This window comes from Hydra viridissima, unplaced genomic scaffold, assembly GCF_058129835.1.
Source record: "Hydra viridissima isolate aposymbiotic clone 2 unplaced genomic scaffold, HvirCarnegie_v1 scaffold_1, whole genome shotgun sequence".
Lineage (NCBI taxonomy): Eukaryota > Metazoa > Cnidaria > Hydrozoa > Anthoathecata > Hydridae > Hydra > Hydra viridissima.
In genome coordinates, this window is record NW_028324300.1 from 20,024,278 (window position 1) to 20,039,160 (window position 14,883).

The 14,883-nt window shown below is 30.8% G+C and overlaps 1 pseudogene; it reads right to left on the reverse strand.

The window, feature by feature from the left end:
• Positions 1-12,843: 12,843 nt before the first annotated feature.
• LOC149893795 (uncharacterized) lies at positions 12,844-13,841 on the reverse strand (annotated as a pseudogene).
• Between the last annotated feature and the right edge of the window lie 1,042 nt (positions 13,842-14,883).

Here is a 14,883-nt window from a genome sequence, read left to right on the forward strand (position 1 = left end):
GAGACCGGGGCTAGTTGCAACAAAATTTAAAAAACAACATTTATCTCCTTAAACTTTAATATTAAAAAAATTTTTTTTTCAGGGTTATTAAATAGATCTTAGTGACGTATTAATCCTTACCTTGCATCGGGGCAGGTTGCAACAGTGAACGGGGTATGTTGCAATACAAAACTCTAATAGTATAAGCTTCGTAGAGTTCACAGAAAAATTACTTGTTAATGTGTAATTTCTGTTTGAGAACAAAAATTTTATAAATAAAATAAAAGAAAGTAGTATTTTCTTTGAGCTGCAATAAAATTTATTATGCTACACTTTACAAATACCTGACTTGTTTAGTAAACTATAAACTGTTTTTGAAAAAAAAAAAAATTCTCTTAGTCAGATAAACAACAATTAAGTTTAAAAAATGGCAAGAGGAGTATTTAGGATATTTAAATTCTGTTTTTTTTCTGTTTTTAGGATATTAAAATTTTTTTTTAATAAATGTATGTTTTTTACAGCTGACGTGTTAAAGTTATAGTTATATTGTTTAAGAAACAAGTAAAAAAATAGGTAAAACCATTCTTTAAACCGCATTGTTTCAACTTACTCTTCCCAGACAGCCTACGACACTGGGCCAGAGTTCCGGCGAATCATCGAACGCCGTGACGACTAGATTACTAACGGGTCAGTACAGGCCCGAATCTGACATGCTTCTGGCGAGTAGTCGTACGCCATTGCGATGGCATTTGTTATTGGGCCAACACTGGCCCAATTGTGGCGGCTACAGAGTTTCGGCCGAATGTCGTTTTGCCATAACCGTCCTTAAAACTCATATTTTTTTAATTTTGAATAATAGCTTCTGATTATTTTTTAACATAAAATAATGTCTAACTTTAAACAATACTAAACACTATTTTAACAGACAAAAGCAATATCTATCAAAATTTTACATAGATTTTTGTATTCAGATATCTAACTTGTTTATCTTTATTATACGCTTGGATCAATAACTTGGATCAACTTATACCTCCTGTTTCCATAGCAATTAAAATGACCTTGAGAAAAAAACTTTGAAAAAAATTTAAGATAGCTCTCAAAGAGGCATGGGCACAATCTAATGTTTAGGATGTTTAGAATGATGTTGAATGAGGATGATTTATAAAAAGTTACGGTAGTCAGAGCTAACCTAATCACTCTTTAACTCTAACTGATACTTTTGGTACCCGATTACCAGTTCTGTCGATTCCCGAACAGTCCTGTCGGGTATTCTGTGAAAAAGGTCCATTTTGTTAAAAAATAATTGATAATTCTAAAAAAATTACCAAAAGTAATAGCCATAACATCGCAATAATCACATTTTCACTTGAACTTTTGGCAGTTAAACAAAATGTAATATATTTCTTCACACAATTCACGCCAACCGTTTGACAAAATAACTCTATCTCAACCTTTATTTGAAATGCTCCACTCTGATCCAAAAACAGCAAAAGCGATCGTAATACATCATTGTGTGTTGTCAGAATTGTTTCCTTTTCCGTTTCTTGAAAGGATGTTAGTTGTAGTTTTAAAGTTTTAAAGTTAAAAGCGGCAAATATTACCTAACTACTAAATGCATGTACATTAAACATAAACTATACATCAAAATAGGGCATTTTGGGATCAAGGAATTCAAATAAGGAAGTTAAAACTATTTTAACATGCACCAATTACCCGTTTCACGCACATGTACGCGTTAAAACGCGCGTTAGTGGACTTATAATTCTCAATTTGTAAATTCTAATTTTAGTAAAAATTTAGCTTCCTTGACCCAAATTATATCATTATTTTATCAATACACAAAAATTGCCGTACGCGTTAAACACGCGTGAAAGCGTTATAAAATGCGTTATGAGTGTTTAACACACACACAAACATTTTATAATTCAAAAATAAACAAACTAAAATATTAAAATCTTTTCACAACTTAAATTACTAACAAGTTCAATTCTTCTGGAGGCAAAAAGTTCTTACTTGATAACTCCTGTGTTTTACAAATGAAATGCTTGAGATTTTTGGATCTGATCTAATCAAAAGGTAGTGCATCTGACCTTTCATAGTGTCAATTTTTGACTTTTGCTGTGTGGTGTAGCCTTGCATTTTGGATTTGCTTGTTTAGGCTTTCCTAAGCTTCCTCAAAGTATTGAGCAATCGGCAAATCAAATTGCTTTGAAACGGAGCAACCATTTATCAGAATTATGTGAACACTGGGTGGCATTCTATACCAACCATATTTATTAACAATAATTTTAGCTGTATCAGTACAGTAAACTTCAAATTGAAAAGTATCAATATGGTACCCACATGACATTGTAATTAGGACAATGTGCATTCTATTTATAACTTCTATATTAACCCCTGTAGTTTCATAGAAAATCTCAGAGTTCTCAAATGCTCTTCTTAAAGTGTTTCCATCATTGCTATTGCCAAAACCTACTTTGGGCTGGTCAACAATGAGACTCAACTTTTCTCTGAACTTTGATTTAATTAAATTCTTCCTTAAATTTATAGAAAACTTCTCTTTTTCAGTTCTGTCTTAAAACTTCTGGTTTTCCATTTTATAAACCAAATGTAAGATGAACTTTAACAAAAAAATAATAAAGTTTTGTACCAATAGAGAATAACCATCAATTCACTCAACAAAAATAAATAAGGTGAAATATACATTACACATTGCTGAATTCATAAGCTTTTCTACTGATATATGGACCAGTTGTTCAAATGAAAGTTTCATGAGCCTGATAGGTCACTGTTTAGACAACACATTTAATCAGAGAACTGTTGTACTTAGAGTAGCTCCATTTCCTGAGAGGCATACAGCAGCAAACATTGCTGAATTAATTGATGATTTTATGGCTGAATTTAAAATATCACCTTTAAAAAAGTCATTTAATAGCTAGAGATAAAGGTGCAAATATTGTTAAGGCGATTAAAGATGGCCCATATGATAGCATGCCTTGTTTTTTACACACATTGCAACTAGTAATTAATGAGTGTATTTTTGAACAAACAGCAATCAAAAATGTCATTGCAAACTGTCTTTCAATTGTTGGGCATTTCAGCCAGCCTCCCCAAGCCTGCCATGAACTAAAGCTTTTTAAGAAGCAAACGATGTTCCTAAGCACAAACTTATTCAAAATGTTCCAACAAAGTATAATAGTACCTATCATATGTTAGAACAAATTTATGAACAAAGGAAACCTCTAACCATATATGCACTTGAAAATGGTAAGCTTCCTTCATTAAATGCAAGCAAATAGATGATTATTGGACAACTTTGTGTTTTGCTAACAGTGTTCGCTTAAGCGAAAGAAATTCTATTGTCTCAGATATTATACCGCAGATACAGTTTTTGAAACATTTCATTAATAAAGCTTCAATTGATGACAAGTTCATTGGCCTGGAGAGTACACTGACTGATTTAACTAATTCAATGGAGAATAGATTCAAACAATATACTGATAACTATAACATCATCTTGTCAACATTTCTTGATTCCAAATTCAGATTAAAAATGTTCAAAAATGAAAGCACCTTCTCAGCTGCTAAAACAAATATTGAGAACATAACCATTCAACTTATTAAAACCCATGAAAACATAATAAACATCAAAGTTACTGAAAATGATCAGTCTGTAGACATTGAAATTATTGACTCAGAATATGCAAATAATGTTGCAGTACTAAATGAATACAAAGATATAGTAGAAATGGATTTTGACAATTGCTTTGAAGAACTTGTAAGATTTAATTCTAAGCAAATTGGTCAACCACAAAATTCAATTTCAAATGAAACTTTATCAAATGAAATTCAACTCAACTCAAATGAAGACCTTATTGACAAAAAAAGCAATCCTTTGCTGTGGTGGAAATCACAGAAAACCAAAATGCCACTATTAGCAAAACTTACTGTAAAGTATTTAAGCTTCTGTGGAGAGTGAAAGACTTTTTAGTATTGGTGGAAATGTATATACTGCAAAGTGAAATAGCTTAACTGAAGCTCATGGTAAAATGTTAATGTTTCTGAACTATTATATGAGAAATTCAAAATATTTGATTTTGTCTCTTCAACCTATTTTTTAAATATACAATTTTTAAAAATATTCTATGTTTTTATCTTTGAAAGAAGCGGTTAAAGTATCGGTGTTTGTAGCGGAAAATAACTCAGTATTGGTATTGGTCAAAATTTTGGTTTTGGCACAGCTCTACTTTAAATGCCCAAATCAGCATAAAATGCTTAAAAAATCTATTGACATAAGCAAAAATTGAAAAAAAAGTTTTTTTCCAAAAAATGATGACAAAGCTCTTTTAAAAAATATAGACAAAATATTAATGAAATGGTGCACAGATTCTGTAGCAGTGTATAGAGTTAGGTGATTAAAAAGTGTTTATCAAGCGAAGAGTTTTTGATTAGGTTTAGCAAAATCACATGCAAACTGCATGTAGATTATCTTTTCTGTGATGACGTAAAAAAGTTTCTTTTAGAAGAGATTTTTTTTCTGCCAATAAATTTTATAAGTTCACACAAAGCAGTTTTTGTCCAGGTAATAAGTGTGATTTTTCTTTCTTTGTGTACAACGATAAGAGAGTTTTTTATACACTAAACTTTACTCGGTTGATAAAATTATATAAAATAGCTGAATTGTATTAAATATGATATATAATATAATGGAATATACAATAATATAATTTAATATATTGAAAAATAATATAATGTGATGTAAGATAACACTGGCCTGCGTCAAAAATGTTCCCAGGGTTTTCTTTGATGATTCTCAATAAAATTTGCCTTCTAAATCCGAATAAAGGATTCAAATTTTTCAATCAGGTTTTAGATACAGACTTAAGGCTCTTTACCGCATATAACAGCTAAGTGTCCATTTTATTGCAATTCCCAGGTGACAGTTGTGTAGTAATGTATCTATAAACGCTATCTAAAGTATATTTGTAAAGTTTTATTTATTATTTTCAATTTTTTAAAGGCTAATATAAGAGATAAATAAAATTTATTTCATAAAAATTAATAGAAAGTGTAAAAACAGTCCCGACAGATTCTGCTATTGTGTGGAAAGGTAACTTTTAGTGATCAGCAATGCACCATAATACGTAATACGTAAAGTCCCTTTACAATGCATATTTTGGAATAAGGCTTGGCGATCAAGACAAAAGTTTTGCCCAACATATATGCAGCACAGCCTGTGTCGTAGCCTCAAGGCGCTGGAATGAGAAAAAGCAAACTGCATGTCATTTGGTGTACCGAAGGTATGAAGAGAAGGCAAGGACCATACGATAGACTGCTATTTTTGTATGACCAATCTTCAATGTAAGATATTTTTTTTATAGTCTAGTGAAGTTTTTTTTGTTTATAAAAGATTTTTGGAAACCAAAGATTTCATGTCTTATCCCTGAAATCTTTGGTTTTATCAACGATAAAAAACTCATGAACTTGAATCGTTAAACTTCAAATTGAAGCCGGTAAAAACTCTACTTCTTCACGATTAAATGAAGTCGTAATCCATTCCGATATTGAAGAAACAAGGCTTTTATATACTCATATAAAGCCTATAGGTGTTTATTTGGTATATTTGTTCTCTTCACTAGTTCGTCCGCTCTTTACCTATTTATTTTAAGCTTTACATATCAGTATAAAATAAACAATATACTTCAATAATGAAATAGGTATATGTGTTAAGGCATCCTGTACGTTTCAACTTTCATTAGCAAGGTCGGCCCCAAGGAATTTTTTTTTTTTTTTGGGGGGGGGGGGCATAGATAAATTTATAAAATGAACGAAACATTTGCAAAAATTGACCTTAATTTTTGCAAATATTAACTCAAATGGTGAGGGAGGAGCGAAGTTTAAAATTTGTAAAACAATCTCATACAGATTATATAAAAAACGATTTTTTTTTCACTTGATTAAATGTAATTAAATATGGAATTTTTTTGAAAAATTGGAGAGATGCATAAGCCCCCCTTCATATCCCATGTGTAAGTGCCAGGTTTCATAAATGCTTATTCTACAATACGATATTAAAGTTAAAAAATTTAACAAACAAAAATAAAACTAATATCTCTATTTTATTTTATAATTTAATTCCTCTAACTTGTTCTGTTATAGGCACTAAAAATGACAAAAATGAATGCGAAAATGGATAGAGGTCCTTCTTGCTATTAAAAGGAGACATTGCTCTATTTTCTGCTTTTGTTAGGATAAAACTATTTTTCTTTCGAAACCAAAAACTGTTTCAGAAGCTACAGTTACCAAAAAAAATCTGATTGGTTAAAAACTATTTTATAGCAGTAAATATTTCTTAAATTTTTATTAAACATATTGTTACGCATAAGGAAAATCAACTTTACCTCCTTAACTACCCTCTCAACCCCTTGTGTGTGAACAGGGAAATTTAGAAATAGCCAAGAACCCTTCAGGAATTTTTCTAGATCACTATTATTCTTTTGACAGGTTAAGATAGGTTTAAAGGCTTCTTTCCATGTTATAAGGTCAGTCAATGTGGTTGTATGTAAGTTTAAGTTAGGACTCTCGTATGCTCTGGTAGCTATTATCTGGGAGGCTTCTCATTTTGATGTTTTATAGTTTTCAGAATATCATTAACCGCAAATTCCCTTTCAATCTTGTTTTGGCTGCAAATTAATCTTTGTAATGAGATTTTATAATGAGAATGCCATGCTGAACTACTGTCTGGTATTGTTGATAGACATTTCTAATTTGAAGATAAATTATTTACTATTTCTTCAGTAATTTTTTTATAAGAAAACATTAATATTTATATTATTAAAACATTACTTATAATAATAAGAAAATGCTAAGACATTTATTTTAAAAAATTGTATAAATTATCAATTAATTCAAACATAGATGTGCTTACCTTTTTTCTTGTTTTCAAATTATTTGTGTTTTCAAACTGAGTAAATATCTCTTTCTTTCGCAATATAATATTTGTGGATTAAAATAAATAATTTAAAAAAAACGAAATATGATAAATATATAAATATAAAGATAAGTCAAAACCTTATATTAAAATAATTTTATTTAAGTTTTCTTTCTAAAATTTTGTTTTGCGTTTGTTAAAAAAAAGTATTAATTTATCAAGAAGTGTAATGGTTTTTTTGTTGCGTTCACAAGAATTTTACTTTCACCAAAAGTTAATTTTTTCGTCTATGGGAAAGATGTTTTCACGATCCGGGCCGTCATAAGAGTTCGTGAAGTGAGAATTGAGATGTGTTGGGACTGGAAGGGTATTGTCCGCTATGAACTACGGTAGTTGAACCGACAATGGATTCTTTAGTCTTATGGAGTAGATAGAATACACCAGGTTATTGAAAGAAAATAGTCTAAATCAAATAAAAAGAAAGGTGTTGTCTTTCATCATGAACCGTTAAAAATTACGAAAATTGAAATAGGAAATGTTATTGCATCCACCGTATAGTACCCTCTGAGTATCACTTATTGAGATCTCGACAGAATTTTCTCAATGGAATTTAACTGGTTTCAGTAGAAGCCTGTGAGAACCACTTATGCTTATTGTATATATATTTATTTAGTTTCTCTTATAACCAGTATGACATTTATCACCATGTTATTTTAAGGTGAGATGAATTTAAAAAATTACAAAAGCAAAATAAATTATCTTCTTTCAAACTTGCATTATTTAAAAGGTGTTTCAAACTTTTTTGTGTTAAAGTTTTAGAGTGCATAAGCTCGTAAGGAATTGCAAGTTGGCAAAATCAAAACGTTTGAACAGTAAAGGTTGGCGAGAAAATGAGAGACGCGGAAATCTCATCCATTCTACGAAAATGAGAACGAGATCTGATTCATTAAAAAATCTAAAAATGAGAAAAAGAATGTTACACGATTTTAACTGAAAATTTGAGTTTTACGAAATTTGTTTACTCTTAAGTCATATGCATCGCAATCGAAAAAAATTTTTTCAAAATCATCCATTATTACGAAAATATGGGAATATGAATGGAAGGGAATTTCGTTTTAACAATCGGAAGAACATAGAACTGTTGCAGTAATGAGAATAAAACTGAACGGGAATATTACTTCCGTTCAGCTCTCTTTCGCACAAATTAATAGATACAGATATAAAAAGCAAAGTAATTATTAATTTATCTTCTTCTAAAATTCCACGAGTGGGGAAAAGGGGTAGGGGTGGGGGTGGGGGTGGGGTGAGGGATTTCTATTTTTGAAACATAAACTTGTTGTAAAATGAATGCTGTTTGGTATAAAGTTTTTTTTTACCGACGTTGTAAAAAAATTGATTTTTCTATGATTCTATATATAATAATCCAAATCAGTATTTAGTGAATTTTTAGTTTCACCATCAGTTTTATATTAATTTGTGAGAAAATCATCTATGAACAGAAAATAAAACATGAAAGGTTTGTTTTGAAAATCGTTTTTAACTCTGAATCTAAAATTGTTTGTCGCGTTATTAATGAAAGATAAATCTTCTATACCCTTCTAAATATTCTTAGTTCCTGATTTAAACAAATCCTGGAATTTTTGTTCATTATAATAGGTGCAGTCATGAACTAGTAGTATGATTAGCTTAAAATTTTATAACTAATTCGATATGATGCGATAATAAAGTTTTCGAAATAAAACTCATTAAAAGATATTTTTTCCCTTGAAATAAATTGAAATTCTTTAACTCTGAGTTTACTTCAATTAAAGGTTGGTGTCTTTGCCAGATTTTAAAAGTGTGCTTTTTTTAAAACTCGCAGAGATATATAAAGTTGAGAGTTTTTGACGCCACCTAGAGATGACGTAGGCTTAACAAAGAAGCTCCTGGATTGCCTCTTGAGGAGCTTTGCAAAAGATTAAAATAAGACATATGAGGTTTCCACTTCCATAATAAATAAATTGCATAGACAATACTATAGTCACCTGTTTATTACGCCTCTAATACCGTGCATGTCAGTAACGTCCAACAAGTTTAATGACAGAACTACTTCATCAGAGAAATTTGGATCGATGTCCAGTTTTTCGGCTAGTTCCTTTGCATTTGTAATAACGTTATTCAGTCCATTTTCTGATCTCAAGTTCTCCAAAAAATACTTGACACTTTCAATTAGTTTCAAAGCGCTCCGCAAATCAACAGTTTTCATTTGAAGTGTTTTGCTTACTAATTTAATTTTGAACAAAACATCATACCAAATGACCAAACAGCAGAGGAATTTGAAATCAGTAATTTTTAAAAAACGAAAAAAAAAAACGTTAGCTACGCCAGCGCAGCGCCCCAGAAAAGCCGGTGCCCAATGCAACCGCATAATTCGCATAGCCCTTGCACCGGTCCTGCATATTTCAATAAGCTGTCGTTAGTAGACGAGTTGTGTAAGCGAGTGTGCTCTCCTCCATAACTGTTTTATTTTTTGTTTTCGCTTCCAATTCTTGCCATCTCGAACACTTTTAATTTGAAGCTAAAGAATTTTGAGCGGTTGTAATAGGATAACGTTCTTTTGGTTTCATATCAATACGTATATTGTGAGAAGGTCTTATGCAGATTAGGAGTTTATTTTCAATATTCCAACTAAAGCTCACATAGTCAGAAGCTTTCGTTAAAGATGACTTTAACATACGATAAACGTGTTAAATTACTTCATCCTCATTTCTTTTTCTTTCTTTTAACAGCTTCATTTTTTTTTTAATGTTTAAAAATTTTTGCTTAAACAGGACGCTGAGAAGTTCAAATAGAATGTTAAAATGTAAACAGGTGAAATTCTGAGGTTTTCGTTGAAAATTTTTTTGTTTCTCAATCGATTTGCAAAGAAATCAAATACCGCTGAATGCAACAGTATTTGAAAACTCTCAACAATTACTAATGAACAAGTATCTTCTGTGGGCACCACGCACTGCAGTATGTCCTTAAAAAATATTTACAGCAAGCTCTTACATATTTACAGCAAGCTCTTAGAGCTCCGAAATCTATGCGATTAAATCATGTCATTTGCAAAATTTAGATAATTAGATACTTGTGCAGATCACGATAATAATCGAAAATCTTAGAGAGAGGTCATAATCGTTTTAGCAAGAATATAAACACGTGAGCAGACCGAATATAAACACGTGAGCAGATCGAATATAAACACGTGAGCAGACCGTTAAAAAAACTTGATTCCATTCAATTTAAAAAACACTTTACAACTTACGATGAAATCTTTAAGAAACATCGTCATTATGCATTTAATAGAAATTTTCTGCTTCAATTGAGAAAAAACTTTATGTAATTCGAATTAAGCAAGAGTTTCCGAAACTTGATATTTTAGCAAGTGCAGAAAATAGGTTGAATGAAAAGATAGAGGCACGAAAAAGAATGACTTATGTTGTTTAAATTAAATCATGTCTATTGGCAATTCCTAAGTTTTTTTTTTTTTATATAAAATTTATCAGTGTTTTCTTTTTTGATAAATATAATCTTTAGATAAATCATCTGGATATGAAACCGAAAGCTGCATGAAACCTCCTTCTGAAGCGTAATCGAGTAAGTTGTTAGCGATTTATAAAGGTTTTTTTGTTAAAAAGCAAATTCCTATTGTTTGAATATTGTTTAAATGATTTTAAGTATAAAATCAAAATTGGACAGCATTATTTCTTTTGAGTTTGATTTTTTAAATTAAAAGAAAAGGTGTTTTTTTCCCATAGTTGCAACTTCATTAACGGCATTTTATGTTTACGAGTCAATTTCTCATAAGACGGTTTTGTCGCAAGTAATGTTGCATGAAAATAAAGTTTGGACTATCTATAAAATTTTAACAAGTATGGTAAATTTTATCATTAGGGATGTACAAAATAGATTTGGTGTTGCACGAATCTGCTTTTTAAATGTTTTTGGATATCATCAAGTAATGAGGCCCAATAATTTTTTCCACTCCTTTACCGTAATATAAATGTAACTACATCTGTGAATTATTATTATTTTTGTAACAAATTCTATTTTTGTAATGAAATATACTGGGTACTATAACTACACCCTACATGTTAAGTATATTAGCCAAAGTTAATGACATAAAAATTTAATTTATGTGACAATGTCTGCTCCGTTACTGACATTTGCTAATTATTTATTATTTAAAAGCAAAACAGTGTAAGTTACATTTTAAATTAAAGGGAAAATCTTAGTATACAAATAAATTCAGTACATTTTTTTTTTTAAAAAAGGTAAAGCGTCTTTAAAAAAAGAAACTAACTCGACAGAAATCTTTTTCGGATTTAAATTGTACAAATACTGTCCGCTCCGTTACTGGATCATTACCATACATCATTAATGTGAAGAAAGTCGTGGTCGCTCGCAACATCATTTGCTTCAATCAACAAGATATTCAAATTTTCATCGAAATTAACCAGATCAATGATATTGTTGCTTAAATGTATAAATTGGTAATCATTGACATCCATTGCATTGGCCGAAGTAATGCTTTCATTACTGTTAAAATTCTGCAATATTAAAAAGAAATTCACGGAAGTACTTAAAATAAATTTAATTATTTTAGAAGCAAATAAATTAGCAAAATAATAAAATGCACAAATATTTTTTTACCGTGCTAGTGTTTTTGGAAAACATATATCGCTTTAAATTGTAGCATGTGCAAACTGTAGCCCTCTTACAGAAGCAACTTAAATCTCGATACAAAACATTAAATTTTCTGTCTGTGTGCAGCTGATGCAATTTCATAGTGCCTGTAATAGCCTTTAATGTTTTGGAACATTTTGAGTCAAAAGAAATAATTTTGGATCCCTCAATATAGTAAAACTTTATTAATGAATGTCCATTGTTAAGAAAGTTATATAAACTTTCTGCATCTGGAAGGTCACAAACCATATTAAGCAATTGATCTGCCTGACGTTTCACAGATCCTCCTATCGCATCTGGTGCTCCCTTGCCATGCCCACTTTCAAAAAAATTCCAACTGGCTAAATTAAATTTTAATTCGTATACCAATGTAGAGAATAAGAGGAAGTTTAGCTTATTCCTATATTGTGTGGTTGGTCCATCAGAAAAAAAATGAAGATCTGTAATTTGTGGGTTATCTATCTTGAGTTCAATTAGCACGGGTTCCAGATGTGCCCATATAGAAGGAGGATCGTGCCTCAAAGAGTCGGATATAGTTGTAAATGACTGATGTCCATCCATTTTATAAATTACTCCTGTATGCAATGTAGCTTGTTTGTTACTTGCTCCAAAATGTGAAGATTGAATTGCAGCAAAATTCTTGCACACATAGTTCTCAGAAAAATCTATATGTATAACAGCTTCGTTCACATTTACTGTTTCTTTTAATTGTTTGTACATTCTGAACTGGAGTCTTATTATAAAAACATGCTTGCATAGCTCGTTTCGAATTGATTCACAGAATTTTTATTTAAGATCTTTAAGTGTTCCACGCTTCACACTTTTCCTGATAACATTTGTTGTTTTCTTTTCTCCCATATTTTCATATTCCTGTTTTTCTTTTTCCCACTGGAACCAAGCTATAATACTTTCATCTTTTAGCAATCCTTTTGCTTGAAATTGAACACGAGACTTAAAACAAATGTTACATTCTCTGAACATGCATTCTCTTCTATCAGTACTACAACAAACTTGTTTCACTACTTCTTCAATATTTTTTTCTTTCAGAACACGCAGGTTAACAAGTTTATCACAAAGTAATTGTATGTTCTCGTGTTTTTTGTACAGACATGTATCTCTATCTTTAGCCGACGGTTTGCAGACAAAAAATGGGCGATAACGAGTAAACGTTGTATATGAAATGTTGTTTCTCGTATATTCCGCGCTAGATTTTTCATAAAGGTTTATTAATGAATCGAGTAGTAGTCGCTTTTGTTTTTTATCTTAATTTTTTGTTACAGTTTGTTTCTTTCCAGTTGTTATTCTAGAATTGTCATCACGTGTAAGAAACTCTCTGATCAAATCCTGTGTTTCAGCATCAAGCGATGCATTACCACGATGGCATTCGCTGTTTGGAGTTGTACTTTTTGATGAAAAAGAAGAGTTTGGGGTTTTATTACCTGCTAATAAATTTGACATCCTGCTTGTTTCATTTGTAATAAAACCGTTTTCTTCAGAAGAAGTAGATGATCTATCAGTGGTTGTAGGTGAATTTGCTTGTAAACCAGGCAGGAAACTTTTAAGCCTTAACCAACGTTTTTTGTATTTTTGGGCTGAACAATTAGCCGTTTCCAACTCGTCCGTTAATGTTTGTATTTTTCTATAAGCCTTTGTTTTTCGGTAAGCAACCTTTGCTCTACCTCTTTGTTTGCGTTCGTTATTCCTACTCAACTCGCGTTCCGGTGACTCTGATAACGATGTTTCAATCTTTCTTTTTGCAGCTCTAAATTTTGCTTTCTGGACGCGCCAACAACGACGAACAATTCGTTTTTTTCTATCTGATAATTCTGATATCACTTTAACCTTCTTCTGCTCTGCCGCATATGCCAACGTTTGCGTTCTTTTTCACGAAATATGTCTGCATTTTTTTCTAATTGTCTGTCCCAAAACGCTTTCTGAATTTCAGCACGAGATTTCTTTGAAGTTTTCATGTTATATGCCTAGTTGTATTTCTTTTGGAAAAATAGTATAATAACTGTAATTGTTAATACACCAAAAGTTTATTTATTTATTATTATTAAAATATATTTCAAGATTTACACTTATTTTAAAAGCCAAACCTATTACAGTCAAATGTAAATAAAAACCAAATAATGAATGAAATCCTAATACTAAAATACTTACAAATTACTCTTACAATAACTTGAAAGTAAAAGAACGCTGCGTATATATGGTAATTATATTTAACGCTGCAAGGTAATCATATTTTATCGCTGCAGTAAGTCCCTAATGGTTGACGTGTTTATTTAATGCAAGAAATAACTTAGTTTAAAGCTTTTGATTTTTTTTATATTCGTGATGTCAGCTCCGTTATGCTGTTGTCAACTCCGTTATTAAGAGGAAATCACGGAGTTGACAGTAACGGAGTAGACATAATTATACATAATCAATAATATCTCATTATTACTCATTGGAAAACATCTTTAAAATCTTTTATTGCTATATTGTCCAAAAGATTTAAAGAGTACTAAAACACGCCATATAAAAATTTGTTATTTTACGGAATAAAAAAGCGTAACGGAGTAGACTTCGAATAAGAATATCATTTTTAAAATAAGGTAATTAGGCTCTCATTTTTATATAAATAATGCTTGCAGCACAATATAACTTTAAATGTTAATAAATTCCATATAAATTCTGATCTAATCAAAAGGTAGTGCATCTGATCTTTCATAGTGCTGATTCTTGATACTTTTGCTGTGTGGTGCAACCATGCATTTCGGATTTGCTTGTTTAGGTTTTCCTGAGCTTCCTCCGAGTATTGCGCAATCGGCAAATCAAATTGCTTTGAAATAGAGCAACCATGTATCTTAATTTTGTGAACACTGGGTGGCATTATATACCAACCATATTTATTAACTATAATTTTAGCTGTATCAGTTCAGTAAACTTCAAATTGGTCAGTATCAATATGGTACCCACATGACATTGCAGTAAGAACAATGTGCATTCTATTTATAACTTCTATATTAAGCCCTGTTATTTCAGAGAAAATCTCAGAGTTCTCAAATGCTCTTCTTGAAGTGTTTCCATCATTGCTATTATCAAAACCTACTTTGGGCTGGTCAACAATAAGACTCAACTTTTCTCTGAACTTTGATTTAGTTAAATTCTTCCTTAAATTTACAGAAAGCTTCTCTTTTTCAGTTCTGGCTTGAAACTTCTGGTTTTCCATTCTATGACCTAAATGTAAGATGAACTTTAACAAAAAAATAATAAAGTTTTGT